We start from the raw sequence: 17,000 nt of genomic DNA, 5'->3' as shown, positions 1-17,000 counted from the left end.
TCTGTATGGTTCAGGAAGAGAACCAGTACATATACACTTCCAAGTTGTTTTAGTAGTGATTTAGAATCATCTTAGTTTCCATGAACTTAATTGGCCCTCAATGTTAGTGAGGATTTGCATGATGGCTTCACTACCCCAAATAAGAGGATAAGTGCCTATTTTCACAAAGAAGAGGACTATGATCAATGTAATTCCGCAAGACAATAAAAAAAGGAACCTTTTTTGTTTTGACAATATTTTTTTATTTTAGGTTTTTTTTTTTTGGCATTTCAATTATGAACAACAAGATAATATGTGAGATTTATATTCATGTGAAAATTTAGTATGCTTATGTTAGTTCCTGATTGGATTTGGCACAAAAAAAAGCTCTTAAGCAATTTTTAGCGATCAATTCGTGTGTGATAGCGTTGGAAATTAATTTTTCATAATTAATTAATCGGCTAGAATTTATTTCATAAGTATATTATTGTAAAATTAATTTTAAAAATAAATAAAAAATAATATCTAAAATAAGATGAATAAAAATTATGATCGGATGGAGATGCAAGTTTGTATAAAGCTTAAGTCAAGTATTTGAAAATATAATTTTACATGAGAATAATTTAGAGGGAATTAGAACCATGCAACTCAATATAAATAGCCCAAATAAAAGTTGAAAATTGTCAAGAATATAAAGCTAAAATTAATAATGATTGTTAGTTTTAACAACCCATTAAGTTGAATGGCTTCCAATTGGAAACTCAATTTAGTCAATGATAGACCAACTTCTCATGTTACAAAAAGTCATGAGCTTTGAAAATTGACCAAAGGAATCCGTTTTAACGTTAATTCTCACAAGCGAGCCTTCCATTCCTTGGTGACTCCTGTAAGACATTCATTCCTCCTATCGTACATTCTTCTCTCTTTTTCTCTCGAGTATTGTCTTCTTCTTTAGTGAGGTCTAAGGCGTAATTTCAAGCCCAGGTGTTCAAGTATCGTATCATTAATTCACTTGGGGATGACCAATAACCCAACGGAAATTTTTCATCGGTCATCGGATAAATTTGGGAAACACAGATATATAGATCACGAGGAAGACCCAACACTACAAGTAGTTTGAGCACCATAAATATTTATTTGCGTTACGTGGGAATTGAACCATCGTTACTTAAGAAACTCATCCTTCCATTTACCATCGCACTAAGCCACAGGGATAAGCAGGTCTAGGGCGTAAGGCGTAAGCAGTTCGATAGTTCATAGAATTTAGAGTACTATTATATATTATACAAATGAGGTCATTTTATTCTATAAAAATTATTATTCCACATTGAGCATCATAGTTGGACAATCTCATGAATTCCACTTGATCCTTTTATGGATCATAATGTCCGGAGTTCGTTTCTAATCTCTTGTTGTCTTTTCTAAATCACGATGCCAAGGAGATTCTTAATTATTATAACCTCACCTTAGTGATGAGTAAGATATTTGAGATTACAATACCAAAAGAATTTTACAATATCATCCCCGCATCCTAAATGATCTTTTACTTGATCCTTTGGACCAACCAAGTGGCTGAGTCATTACTCCATCCAACAAATTTTAGAGTTGGATAGTGATTGATGCGACTAAAATTTGCTGCCCTACTAGATGTTCAAGTAGAGGTATTTAATGGGTGCACGATTGAACTAAAAACGTTAGATTGATGGATCGTTTGATGTGAGTGCCTCTTGATTTATCTTGATGGCTAAAGAAAAATTTCTATGGGACTAGATTGATCGTCCTAGAATTAATTGGTATAAGTTTGATATCTGATGCTAACTAACAATAAAAATAAAAGTAGAGGTGTTGATGGGGAGGTCTACCAACAAAGTGGTTATTGAGGTGGAGCAGTCTGACCTGCATAACATGATCTGATTTGACTTGAGTATAGTACAACAAAAATTAGAGGCATCAGAATTATTCGGCAAGGTCGCTTCAATGCTTAAGTGACCAAGGACGTAGAGGAGAATAGGATTAAGGCAACTAGAGATAGGTTAATTTATTAGTTGATTTGTTTTTTTGTTGGGTCAATAGGATGCTGAATAGCTTTTGAAAGGATTGAATTGGAGAGGAGTTGGAGGAGAACTTTGTAGGATCTTGTTCGACGCTAGAGGGGATAGTATAATCATCTTATTCATTGTTCTTTTATTTTATATTAGAGTCATTAGTAGCATAACAAGAATAACTTAAAAGACAAATAAATAAGATGAGACAAAAATACCAGATTAACTTGGTTCACAACCTCCAGTGCTATGTCTAAGGTATGCACTTCCACTAATATTTTTCTCCTTTCTGGACTATTTCTGGAGGCACGAAAATATCTTATAAATTTTGTAAGGTAATCACAAATACAAAATAAAGATAAGTAACTAAAACTTAATATAAATCAAGCAAACAAACTCATGTTTCTGATATGGAAGTCTTGAGTGTGACACTCATCCTGGATCTTCTTGGATGACACAGACAGAACTTGGAGCACATTTCGAGTAAGAGAATGAAGTTGTTGATTGAAAGAATTCTAGATGATGCTACCTCGACTTGCCTTTTATAGAGCTCGATTGACACTCTTCCGATTGACTGGACGCTCCACGATCGATTTGACCTTTGCTGACTCGACTGCAAACTCGATCCTCTTCGAGCTAAGTTTTGACCTTTCGGTCAACTGACACACCCTTTGGTCATCTAGAGCTTAGTCAAAACTTATTTGAGGATCAACTAGTGCAAACCCAATCACGTTGAATTTTAAATGACCGAACTACCTTTTGGTCGACTGGATCATGAGTCTGGTGACCCAGAATAGTTCTCAACTGGTCTTTCCTTAGCCTTCATCTAGCTATTGTTTCCTTCAAAACAAACAAGCAAACAAAAAGCAAAACATACAAAAACTAGTACTTGGTTTACCTAACCTATTAGATTCACTTGATTGGAGTTTACTTCTCCATGACTTCTCTCTTTACCAAGTGTTCAGCTCTCAGCTGACCAACCATAGACTTAACCTAGTTCCCAACTAGTTATTCCACTACCTAGTAATATGCATAGATTATATGTGTTTTTATGTATTATTTGAAGCATATTTACTTGCATTTTATTAGCATGATTTATATTATCGCACCCTATTTTATCATTATATCATCATAATTATTTTTTTTATTTGGGAATCTACTTTTTATGTATTTTCATTTACATGACATAATTTGAAGTAAAAACGGAGTAAAAATGAACATTTGAGCGGCTTGAGAGGAAGATTAGCAAGGCAAGGTCATTCCTCTCTAGGAATGCCATGTTTTTTTGCCTCACAAGGCACGATCGTGTTTCCCAGGAGCTCCCAGAGTCGTGCCCAGCAGAACCCATGGCACAGTCATGCCCATAGGCACAACTGTGTCTCGCTCCAGCAAGACCAATGTCGAGGTTGTGTCCCTTGGATATGGTCGTGCTTCATTTTAACAGGCTCCACGGGCAAACCATGCCAAAGAGGCAGGGTCATCTCTCCCATTTTCTAGAATTTCCATGGCCAGGTCGTGCCTGAGAGGAACAATTGTGGCTCCTTCTCGTGGTATACACGCCACGACCATGCTTGAGAGGCATGGTCGTGCCAACTTACCTGTGGCTTACATGCCACAGTCGTACCCCTCAAGCACAGTCATGTGGCATGGACTCAGGGTCGTGTCCCCCACTATAAAAGGGGATTTTCTCTCCTTTTTAAGATATCTTGGGTTTGGATCTCAACCCCTTTCCTTGGGGAAGGGTTCTCCTCTTAGGGGAAACCCTAAAGCCTCTGTTTCAAGTGTCATCAATGATCCATCCACCATCTGAGTTAGGACTTCATCCGAGAAAACTAACAACACATTGATAAACATTCCTCTCTTCTCTATTTCGTGTTTTAGATTTTAGAATACAATTCTTCTTGTCTCTTAGTTGTTCCTATGCTATGGAGTAGATTATCTAGATCTAGGATGTAGGGAGTAATTATGACGTAATGTTGATATATGAACTATGAATTTCCTTATTCCCTTATTTAATGATATGTTTATGACTTGTTCTATTGTATTGTACCTTGTTTATGTTTGACGAAATGTGTGTAAGGTAAATGCATTTAAATGTAAAGGATTGATCCCTATGTAGAGGAGATGCTTTGGATTGTATGACCAGAGGACCCTTAGAAATAGAGGGTATCCTTTTAATAGGATTTTCTAGAGTATCATCTTGAAATGTGGGTCAATCTTCTACAAGGGATTGACTTAATAGGTTTTTGTCAACTTAATATTAGAAAGTGACTTGTGTAATTTAGAGACTGTATAATTGAGGGGCCTTTAGTGACAAAGGGTATCTTTTTAACTGAACTTTCTATGTTACCTCTTACTTAATAGTACTAATCTAAGATTCGAAAGTAAATGAGAAAACTCTAGATATTGTATGACCGAGGGGCCCTTAATAAGATATGGTATTCATTTAACCAAACTTTCTAGAGTTATTTTTTTTTTACTTAATGACATTGGAAATTGGTGTAAACCCTCAAGTGCGATCTTCGCGGGATTATACTAGTAATTTGGTTAGAGTCCCTATAAGAGTGTAAGCATAGAGGTAAGGAAATGGCAATTCATAGGGGCATTAACTAGTATCATAGTGAAGCTAAAATTCTAGAATCATTCCTCAAAGCCAACTTCTCTCTTCACTCACCTGTGCTCTCTCTCCCTCTTTGTTTTCTCTCTCTCTCTCTCAAACTCTTAATCTCTTGTGTTCATGATCAATACAGCTTTTGATCATCTAGATAACTTGCTTTGCAAAATCAACTAGTGTTTAATCAATAGTTCCTGTGGAATTGATATATTATTACTTGACGATATAACCATGCACTTGCAATCATACAACACCTAGTTCTGCTAGGACTTTCATTACCTAGTTTTCAATTAGGTCTTTCTTTGGAGTATCTAGAGGAAACATAAAGAGTGCACATTTTACAGGACAGAGAAGTGTAGGATCAAGATCGATGCTAGGGGGTGAATAGCGTTAAGAATTTTTATAATAAAAAAATAAGTAGATATTAACTAAATTAATTAGAGTTAACATAGAGGAAATAATAAATTAACTTAGATTAATTCAATCAAGTAAGAGATAGGCTATATTGAAATCTAATAGTATAAGCATGCAAATTGATCAACCAAATCAGAAGATAGACACACAACAGTTTTAAAATTTTAAATATTATTTATGATATCTCATGGGTGGAGAAACCTTACAAAAAAAGATCTAAAAATTAAGCATAATAAAAAATATTAAGGTAATTCTAAAATAATATGAAAATATTACTTTAGGTGTTGCCAATCAAAAATGAAGTGTGTGTTGCAGCATAGAAAGTGAAAATCACACTCAAAGCACTAGAGAGAACTAGATGATTGACCAAGGGAAGATTTGAAAGATCTGTCTTGAAGCTCCTTATATAGTACTTTCTCAGTCTCCTGTAGCCCTCCTGGTCGCCTGTACAGTGCTAACGTGGCTGCAACTTCTATCCATAATATAACATTAATGAAGCTTCCCAATCGCCCATGTACCACCTGGTTGCCTCGGCAGGGGTCAAACTTTATCTTGACCATCGTGTTCAAGTTGCTAATAACATTGCTCCATGGTCATCTGAAATCTTCTCGGTTGCCTATATACCAAGTCGCCTGGACCCATACGGTTGCTTGGACCTCTAAAATCCCTTCATTGAGAGTTATCATCAGTTAGTTGCCTCTGGACTCCATCTGATTTCCTGGAACCATCTAGCATGTTTTATTGTAGTTGTTACACGTAATGAGTATGATATAGAATATTAAGTTACTTGCACTTACTTGACTAGATTAACTCGTCTAATTTAGTTCTTCCAAGTAATCAGTCTCCAGCTGATTCCATACACTTGGACTTATGCCAAGAAATTCCACTCACTTGGATATTTTGCCAAGCAATCAGCCTTAAACTGATTCCATATACTTGGACTTAAGTCACCTAACACCCAACTAGTAATTTTATCTATCAAGCCTGAATCACTTGTATTAGTGTAGGGTGCACAACATCTAACCCAGGGTTTTGATATATAACTAAGGTTAAAGTTAGGTTAGTTATGATCTAACTAGTTGTATTAAGTTTACAGGTGCAGGACATTTAACAGGTGTTAAAGTCTTAGTTATAAACCAGGAAGTGATCAAGTCCTAGTTATTAGTGTAGTTGAGACCAATGATCAAATCTAAGTTTTGATGAATGACAAGTGTATTAAAGTTAGATGTGTTGTTGATCTAACCTTATTACCGAGTGCGCAAGGTTAACTAACTTGATGGGTCAAGAGGACCAGACACCATGCAGGAAATCTAGTCGGGATGTGTGATTCTTGATTGGTAAAGTCCAGATGTATGTCTCTAGTAAGAGGTCGGGATGTTTGATTCCTGATGGGTTAAAGTCTGGATGTGCAATTTCGACAGGAGGTCGGGATGTTCGATTCCTGATTAGTGAATTTTGGAGTGTAATTTTAGCAGGAAGACCTGGTGGGTCAGATTGGACATCAAGGAGGTAACTTGATATTTGGTAAGTGAAGGTAAGTCACTGGAGGAGAGTGACTTAATGAGAACATGTTTCGTTTAAGGGGGCAGTAGACGTTGGTCTAGTTTAGGTCTATTTTGGATCCCTAAATTGAGACTTTGACTAGTCCTAGTCTTGGGAGGACAGGAATTAATGATTATTGCTATTTTATTATTGTGCTAACTTTATTTTGCAAGTTAGATATTTTATGTTGGACTAACACATTTTGCAGGGCAAAAGGAGCACAACATGTCTTGGGTGAGCAATGCCCAAGGCGCCTTCCAAGCGACGGAAGGCGCCTTGAGAAAGGCTATGGAAGGTGTTTTTGAGAGTTTGGAAGGAGCTTTCAGTCGGATAATATAGAAGACCTCAACGATCATAAGAACCAGTTTTTGGGGGATAAGAGTTGGCATTGAAGGTACCTTCAGTGCAATGGAAGGCGCCTTCCATCCCCTTCAAAAGGGTTATTCGACCAAGGCTTTGGAGGCATCTCTTCTACAAGCTTCTACGCGTCCGTTTGACATTTTGACTGCTCTATCTTTGTGTTGTTGCTCTGCTACGACTCTATTATATGCCCAATTATTACTGAGGAGTCATTCAACACTAAGCAAGATCAGATCATCTTCAAAAGTGTTGGGTAATGAATTTTTATTTTTATCTTGTTAAAGTATTATTTTTTAAAGTTAAACTTTTCAAAAGTTCAAAATATTTCTGAAAGAGGAAGTTCATTTTTTTAAAAAGAAAAATAAATTATCTTTGGAAAGATAAAAACTAAGTATTTGCTAAAGTATTTTTAAGTATTTTTACAAGAAAATATTTTTAAAGTTAAGTTTTTATCAAAATATTTTTAAATCTAAGGTTTTATCAAAATATTTTTAAAGCTAAAGCTTTTATCAAAATCTTTTTTAAGTTGAGTACTTTTAACTAAGTTTTTTTTCAAAACCTTTATTTTTAAAGCTAAGTATTAAATTTATCAAAATCTTTTTAAAGCTAAGTATTAAATTTATCAAAATCTTTTTAAAACTAAGTGTTTAAATGAAATTATTTTTAAAGCTAAGGTTTCACTACAAGAAAAAAGCCCAACAACAACGGTTTTTCACCGTTGTCGTAGCCCCTTTCGGACTGTTGTTAAAGGTCGTGTTGTTAAAAGGGATGCCCAAAGACAACAATTTTTAACCGTTGTCTTTGAAGGCAAAGACAACAGTTTTACAACGGTGAAAAACCGTTGTCTTTTCCTTCAAAGACAACAGTTTTTCACCGTTGTCTTTAAGCGTCTACCTTTAATAACAGGGTCTTCAACAACAGTTTTAAACTATCTACGACAACAGTGAAAAATCGTTGTCTTTTTTAGATAAAAAATAAAAAAAATTAATACACAATTTTCCAATATTATAAATCATTCAAAATACTAAATTTCAAAATAAAATTTAATATATAATTTTCTAACATTCAAAAATAATATCTATAACATTCTGAAGAAATTTCATAAGCAACCAATAAAATTTCATAAGCAACCAACAAAATGATAACACTATTAAAACAAAGGTAGAACAATATAACACGAAATTTTCTAATCTGTTTTGACTGTTGAACTTTTGCTCCTAATCTGTTTCAAGGACCGCAGCGCTGCTACGGTGCTCTTCATGTATAAGCTCTGTATATATTTAATCTCCTCCAACTCCGGAACCCTCCCACCTGATTGTGCCGGCTTTGGCACTCCATTTTATCCGTCACATTCTGCTGAAATTGACAGGTTGTTGCTGGGGAAGAGGTGGTCGAGCATAGCCACACACTCCTTCACGAGTTTGTATAGGAGATCAGTTGTAAAGATTGGTTGCTGCAGCACCTTTTCGATGAAGGGCTGCCTGATAAGTGCTCCTATTCTCTTGTCATACTTCTTCAGTATTTTCACTAGACCTGAATTCATCACAACAAGAATAATAAACCATCTAAATGAGTGCACAAATTTAAAAAAAAAAAACAGAAGAAAGGACAGAACAGTTAATCAATAACACTCAGATAATTGTAAACTATAATTAGGCTCTGATCATGACTATGCTAACATGAGTTTCCTTGTTAACAAATTGAGAAATAATGGTTTGGAGAAATTAACAAACAAGACATGTAATATCTAAAACAAATGGCAGAGTTTGATACCTAAATAAAATCAACCTTGTTCAGTCAATGTAAAATCAGTTAAACTGCATTGGTAGTAGGCAAATAACATAAAATTTTCTATTGTGGAAGTTATAATGAGAGTGGATTGATTGTTTCACCAATGACAAGAGAAATATTACTGTGTGATTTGAAGAAGAAATCCAAACATCTATTCTGCTGAATGCTAATTTATCATAACCTAGCAAAATAAATTTACCAAGCTACTCCAACGCCCTTCTTAATCAATCTGATCAATTAGTAAACATGATTGTAGAATAAAACCCATAAATTGCCTCTGAAGCGAAAGTGCTAAGTTTATACTGGACTGAATGTAATTCATACACCATATGGATTGTTTGCAATGAAAATTACAAGCTCCAAAAAAAAAAACAAAGGTTTGGAACATAAAAGGATATCAATCCATCACAACTTAGATTGTTTGGAAGATCCACAGAAGTGTATTAATTTACATGTTAGAATACTGAAAATAAGCTACAGTGAAATCTTTAATGTGTACCATGGACTACATAAGAATAGATCAAGAAAAAGTTGAATTCTTACGGAAACCTACCCGTGTAGTTAATTACGTGATCTTCTCCTTAGCCTTTACTTTCCTTTGAACATTCTTCCTTGATAGTGATCTTCAAAATTATATTAATTGTCAAGATGCATGCTATAAAACTGTTCAAACAATCACTTAGATAAAGCTCAAACAATCACTTTGTTTGAGCTTCAAGATCCTACAAAGATTGAATTGCACATGGCAAAGATGTCGTCAGCCTGCAAACTTCTCGCTTAAATCAATTTCCAAACATGAAATACTAGTAGCGATATTGAACTATTTTTCTAGTTGTCAGTCTTTCTTGCAAAGGATGTAGTTTAATTTTCATTGACAGATAACATGTTGCATAAATACTTGCGTAGCTGTAATATGAGTATGAAGTACTCAGGGATTAACTGTTGGAGTTATCTTTCAAATGTCGAATTAATGGAGAAGGACCTAACCTATCATAGTTTTCAAATAAAACATCTCAATAACCTAGGAAATGATGGGATAAAATGATTATCACGGCAATTTATATTAAACAAAAAGAGATTCCTACTTACATTGCAGGATAAGCCTATGAGTTTTTTGAATTAGATGATGATGCAGATTGACTGCCTTTTGTTTCCTTGACATTCTCTTTCATATCAGGACAATCTTCATTTTTTGGGTTCAAGGTACTTGAATCCATCTTCTGGACCTCCTCTTTTGTGTATATAAAAATCTGACGGACCATAGCACAAAATTCCCTGCAGAAAATTATACAACACCAGTTGTCAACATATCCACTTTATACATAGAAAATGGAAGATATATATACATAAGAGAAGAACATTAGGAATGTAGAAGCATGCTTACTGCCAAGGGTCATCTCCAACAAGCATCATATCATCCTCATTATCAGTAAATACAATCATCCAATTTTTATTTGGAGCCATCAATTCTCCTTTGAATTCAAATAGCTGATCTAACTCCTCGATTAATTGGTCATAACCATCAAACTTTGTCAAGTCAACAGATCTTCCAAGTGCAACACCCTGCTTATGAACCTGATATCAAAATGGAAATAGAATCATCTTCTCCAATAAAAAAGAGGTACATTCTATAGCATGACATTCTTGATCTACTAAGGGACTGAATGGAGATGGACACTACACATTAAGTCAAATCTGAAAATGTGATTTAAAATCATTGGATCTTGCATATACACCAAAATTCAAAAAGCAAAGGAACTAGAAAGATATTAATCAGTCAGAAGCGAAGAACTAAATGGATGTTACTGCAAAAGGGAGAAATCATTTGATTTTAATGGAAGTTATCAGTTCTAGCATAGGCAGCATAAAGACTGTTGAAGAGTCACAGAGAAGTGGAGGGAATCGTCTTCGCCGTCGGCGGAGGAGGCGTCAGGGTGCTTCTTGGTGAGGACGCGGTGGGGGAGTTGCGGCTGGCGGTTGAGAAGGCGGCATATGTTTTTTGGCCGGACGGATCTGTAATAAACGATCACACAACCAAACTCAACATCCCAAACAATGTATACAATCAAGTCCACACAAATCTAGCACTAAAAACAACTTACCCTCGAGCCATATCTGATATCTCTCTCGGAGGGCTCGGGAGGTTATTGTGGCGGTGCTGGTCGCTGCACTCTTCGACACAAATGGGGACGATGAACGAATCCTCCAGCGAGAACCCCTCTGCTGGAACCTGATCGGAAATGGAGATGAATCCGTTTGCTGCCTTCTTCTTGCTGCCGCCTGAACCCCAGAAGGCAGGAGTGAAGGAAGAACGTCCGAAGGTGAAGGTTCTTGCCGGAGAACCCCTCCGGCAAGGTGGAGTTGGTCGGATCTGTCGCCGAAGGTTGCTGCCCCCTGCCGAGTTGTTGCTGCCGCTCGCCGCTGGAATCTGAGAAGAAGAAAAGAGTGGACTGTATTGGCTGGCCGGCCGGCGGCAGTGAAAGCAAAGGAGAAGTCGCCGACCGGAGAGAAGAAAGAAGAAGGAGGCGCGGTGTGGGGAGTTGTCGCTGCTGCCCTAGCTTGGCGCGAGGAAGAGAATCGCGCGAGAAGAGGGATTCCAGGGTTCTGTTCCGTGCGTGAGGAAGAAAAGGGGAGGTGGGTTTTCTTAATGGGTTCGGGTTTTGGGTTAAGGGTAAGTTGATCAACGGTCCAGATCGCTTTAAATCATGATGAAAGGCTAGATCACTTAGATCTGAATGAAGGGGCAGGATTTCACTGGATCTTGATCAACGGTCCACATTAATTTAGCTTGATTTTCCTCATTTGACCTCCAAATCAAGCCAAATTTGATCCGGTTCAACCCTAATCCATGACTCTTTGAATTTCCTACAAAACCACATCAAAATATGCAATTAAATTCCATAATTTATAGAAAATTTATAATTAAGTCCAAAATGAATTCCTACTCACAAAATATAATATAAACACCGAATTAAGCTTGTGAGAAGGTAAAAATACTAAGTCTAAGAGCCAAAATAACTAATAAAAATGCTCATTATCAGTGACCTAGCCTCACGCGAACAAAAAAACTCTTTGTTCGTGAGTTTTTTTTCGTGAAGTTAAAAAAAACTATTATTTTTTTGGGATTCAACAACATTCAATAGACAACAGTTTAATAAAACTATTGTATATTATCATGTAAGAAACGCTAAAAGACAACAGTTTTTTAAATCCGTTGTCTTTGATATACATTACACAACAATTTTTTAAAAATCGTTGTCTTTGACATACATTAGACAACAGTTTTTTAAAAATCGTTGTCATTTAAAAAAAATTATGGTGAACAACACCGGTTTTCAATAAAACCGTTGTTAAATGGCAAAAAGACAACAGTTTCTCGAAAAATTGTTGTCTATTAGGTGTGGTTAAATCTAAAATTTCTTGTAGTGTTTTATCAAAATATTTTTAAATGCTAAAGTATTTTTTTCAAAAGCTTTTTAAGCTAAGCACTTAACTGAGCTTTTATCAATTTTTTTCCAACTAAGTAATTTTCAAAACTTAAGTTTATCTAAGTTTTTGTTGAAAAAGCTAAGTATTTTCAAAGTATTTCTAATTTAGCTAAGTTTTTTAACAATTATTTTCAAAAACTATGTTTAGCTAAGTTTCTTTTGAAAAGCTAAGTCATTTTCAAACCTTAAATCTAGCTAAGTTTTTGGTAAACCCTAAATCACTATCAAAGCTATAAAATTTTCTATGTTTTTTTCTTCTTCTTAATTGAAGTCTACTTTCAAAACTACGAACTTGCCAATATTTTTCAAGTTAGAGCTACCTTTCAGGGAGCTAAAAATTTCCTATCTTTATGCACCAGGTCGAAGCCATATCTTCCTAGACATGCGATGCCCAAGCTTCCCTAACGTACTATCATCCAAAAATTTCACCAGTACTGTGGGTCAAGTTAAACCTAGCCCATTTTAATCTAACCTTAATTACCCTGCCGGGTAATCTACTCTTGTTTTATCCATTTCGGGTAGATTACATTCAGTTACCCTGTCGGGTAGTTCAGTTGGGGGTGCCAGCTATTCTGGATCCTCCATCTCTATTTTATTTGATTTGAATTTGAATTATTAATTTGATTTTAATTTTTGAATTTTGAATTTAAAATTTAATTTCAAATTTTTAATTTGATTTTGATTTTTGAATTTAAAATTTAATTTTGAATTTTGAATTTTGAATTTTGTTTTATTAAGATCGCTTTTCTCTTTGCTCCCCCTGGATCATAGCCTCGATATGGTCTATCGAGGTAGTGTATTTGATCCTTTGGGACCCAGTATTGACCAAGTCCAACTTGATTGACTAATTTGGACTTGGGGATCCATGTTTGGACTGATTTACTATTTTTTTTTATTTATTAAGGATAAATAAGATTTATATTTCTTTTTAGTTTTATATCCTAGCCCAGTTCTATTGTAAACGGCTCTTTGTGTCCCAAGAATTAGGTCAAGATTCTTGGAGCCCAAAGAAAACCGTTCTAAGGCATTTTTTAAATCCTTGACCTGATTTTTCAAACTCGAATTTTCTTCCTCAAGTTTTTGAACATGAGTAGAATTTTTAGTCTGAACTTGATTAGGTACGGATTTAGTGTTAGTCACTTCTTTAAGGACAGCTACTTCCTTTAGACGTGACTTAATCTTAAGGTTCGACTTAGCTAACTTGCGTAATAAATAATTGACTAAATTATTAAGTCTAGGAATACTTACAGTGGAGTCTGGCCCTTCGGAAACGGATACGGATCCATGGCTTTGCTTGGACTCGGCCTCCGACTCACTCTCGCTCTCGGTCTCGTCGATCTGGTCCCGGGCCATTAGTGCGAGTAAACTCGTCTGATCGAGTTCTTCGTCGTCGTCTTCCGAAGAAGATTCGTCCCAGGTCGCCTTAAGGGCCTTCTTTCTTCTTTGCTTTTTGGCTTCCTTTTGGTTGGGGCAGTTGGCTTTGATGTGCCCCTTTTGGTTGCACCCGTAGCATATAACTTCGAACTTTACCTTCGAACTTGGTTGGGCCTCCTTGGATTGTACCGCCTTCTTCATGTCTTTCTTGTTAAAACCCTTCTTCTTCTTGTAGAGCTTCTTCACGAGGTTCACGAGTTCGCTGGTCAGTTCGTCTTCTTCATCTTCTGAGTCGGGTTCTTCTTCTGATTCCGGTTCAATTCTTCGTCGTGATCTCGGTTCGCGCGTTCTACTGGTACCTGTAAGCAAAGCTACACCTTTCTCGGGTGGCTGTGCATTAGTCTGCTCGTGAAGTTCGAAAATAGTTCATCTAATTTAATACAAGATAGATCCTTAGAGACTTTGTAGGCATCTACCATTGATGCCCACAATGTGCTCCTAGGAAAGGAGTTGAGTGCATACCTTATGATGTCCCTACTCTTGACCTTCTTCCCAATTCCGTGGAGGGAGTTGAGGATGTCTCGGATTCTTGCATGTAGTGAACTCGCCGTCTCGCCTTCCTGCATTTTCAGATTATATAATTTATTAAGTAAAAGATCCCTTTTACTCACCTTAGTGTCGGAAGTGCCCTCGTGGAGTTCGATCAGTTTCTCCCACAGCTCCTTTGCGGAAGAGAACGGACCGACTCTGTTGGTAAGACCGCACTGGAGGGTGCAGGTGGCTTTGGCGTCGGCTTCCACCTTTTTGATAAGGGATGGATCCCAGTTTTCGCAGGATGTAGGCTTGCTGTCTGCATCAGTTTGTAGTCGCAGTCCCGTCTTGACTATCATCCAGGTGTCGAACTGGATCTTCAGATATGTCTCCATTCGCCCCTTCCAATACCCGAAGTCTTCTCCGGAGAATAGTGGGGGACGAACAGTGCTATATCCTTCTTGTTGGGCCATTTAAATCTTACAAAAATTAAAAACAAGAAGATCTGTTCCAAGACTGAGTCTTAGATTAGTAGTGCGGGAAGAATAGAAAAAAAAACGAGCTCAAGTGGTATTGACCAACTTTGAGCAACACCGATTTTGAAAAGAATTAGAATTTTAGCTACTAAGCTAATTTCTAATTAACTCCGAAAAACCAAAAATTACCACGAAAAAATGTTTTGAATGGTGGTTGCACCAATTCAAAACGACCCCGCTCTGATACCAATTGTTGGATCGAGAAAGTGCTAGAGGAGGGGTGAATAGCGCTCGCGGCTATTTCATTTTTCGAATTGTAAAACTATCGGAGTTAAAACGCGGCGGAATAAAAACAAACACACAAACACCGGGGAATTTACTTCGTTCGGAGCCTAAGGCGACTCCTACTCGAAGGCCCGCGATCCTTGATCACTTTCCGTGGGCAACAACTATAAGTTCGAATAGAGTACAAGTATTGCAAATAAGTACAGTAAAAAGAAACACGGTTATACCGACAACAGTATAGAAACCACAAGTTACGGAGCTCCGGGTCGTCGGAATGTTGCAGCAGCACTTCGGAATGATCTTGTTAGCGGCACGTTGAAGAAAGGAAGCCTGGAAGTTGATGATTCAAGGTGCTGCTCGAAACCCCCTTATAAAGGGTGTTCAAGGCACCTTGAAGGCTATTCAAGGTGCCTCCATGCTGCCGAGTCTCCCGCGTGGATCAAGCCTGAACTGGTCGAAGTTCATTTGCTTAAGGCGCCTTATGCCCCATTCAAGGCGCCTTCCAAGGCGCCTTATGTCTCCTTCAAGGCGCCTCCCAAGGTGCTTCGCAGCCAGCTCCATCTTTGCACCCGAGGCGCCTCCAAGCTCCATGGAGGCGCCTCGGACACTGTTCATCCGAGGGAAGACTTTATTATTTTGTACCTGCAAGACATGTTAGTCCCAAACAATATCCTACAACACAAAGTTAGCACATAAAGTCATAAATAAGGTAACAAAATATTTTCGATAGTCATCAGACTATCCGGGTCTGACTTCGGATTTCCGTCCGGAAACCCTAGGTTGACCCGACGCCTACTGTTCCCTCTACGGGGAACGCGTCCTCACCTACTCCACTCAGGAGATTTACCTGTTGCCAGTGTGATCCTCCAGATCGACTGGGCTTTTGCTCATCACTCGACGCTTTCGGACTTTTTGCTCGACATCCGCTTCCCGGCTAGTCCAGTCTTTCACCTGGTTCGCGACACCAGGACTTTTCACCTAGGGTTACCACCTCCTAGGACTTTTGCCTGAAGCCATCGACCTGCCAAGGCTTTCTGCATAGGGTTACCACCCCCTATGACCTAGGGTTACCACCCCCTAGGGTTTTTCTTTTGCCTAACCGCAGCTAGGACTTTCCTGAAATACTCAAGCAGACTTGTTAGATCACACAACACCTTAACTTTGAATCCTTTGCCATTATCAAAACACAAGATCGATCGTCGGATGCTTCCCGCATCAACACCCTCCATGGAGCTTAGAGGCGCCTCGAGTGCTTTGAAAAAAGCCTCATAGCAAGGAGTGAAGGTGCCTTCCAAGGAGATAGGAGGCGCTTCGAACGTTGGATGGAGGGTGCCCTCCATGGAGCTTGGAGGCGCCTTCGGGTGGATAAGCAGCGAACTCCATGGAGCTTATCAACATGGCTGACTCGGGGTTGGAGGCGCCTCCTATGGAGGTTAGAGGCGCCCTCAATAGCCTATATAAGCTTGATCCGAGCAGATTCCATAACACAGCTCATACTCGCAATACTTCTTCCGCGTGCTGCTAACCAAACAATCCGAAGAAGTCGTAGCACTGCTCTAACAACCTGAAGTCTGGATTTTCTCATTCTTAGTTGTTGGTATTTTTTTTCTCTACACTTAAATTATATACTTGTAATTAATCTTATAAAGATTCTCGAGCTTATAGTGATTGCCCACCGAAAGTGATCAACGATCACGAGGCTTGGAGTAGGAGTCGACACAGGCTCCGAACCAAGTAACTAAAAGTGTTAGCATTGCTTCTGTATCTTTACTTTTCCGCTGGGTATTTACTTAAAGTTACGAACAAAATAGCCACGAGCGCTATTCCCCCCCCCCCCCCCCCCCTCTAGCGCTTTTCGATCCTACATCTTCTTCATCTGAGACTGCTCAAGAAACGCGAGATCAACATAAGTCTACAAGAATATACCGAGAGCCAAACAAATATGGTTGGTTGGTAACCCAAGATGAGGAAGTGCTACTCATCAAAGATGATGAACCGTCAACTTATGAGGAAGCAGTTGCTTCAAATGATTCTGAAAAATAGCTAGAAGCCATGAAATCTGAAATGGACTCTATGTACACCGACTAAGTTTGGGAGTTGGTTG

The 17,000-nt window shown here is 37.8% G+C and overlaps 1 long non-coding RNA gene across 1 annotated transcript; it reads right to left on the bottom strand.

Moving 5' to 3' along the window:
* Positions 1-8,458: 8,458 nt before the first annotated feature.
* On the bottom strand, positions 8,459-10,495 carry LOC122049055. Its single transcript, XR_006130796.1, has 4 exons — positions 10,127-10,495; positions 9,832-10,017; positions 9,296-9,365; positions 8,459-8,484 (listed from the first exon to the last, which is right to left on the bottom strand). It is a non-coding gene; the product is annotated as an uncharacterized LOC122049055 (long non-coding RNA).
* Between the last annotated feature and the right edge of the window lie 6,505 nt (positions 10,496-17,000).

Source organism: Zingiber officinale, chromosome 2B (assembly GCF_018446385.1).
Source record: "Zingiber officinale cultivar Zhangliang chromosome 2B, Zo_v1.1, whole genome shotgun sequence".
In the NCBI taxonomy this organism is placed as follows: domain Eukaryota; kingdom Viridiplantae; phylum Streptophyta; class Magnoliopsida; order Zingiberales; family Zingiberaceae; genus Zingiber; species Zingiber officinale.
This window is presented reverse-complemented; position numbering and strand designations above follow the sequence as displayed.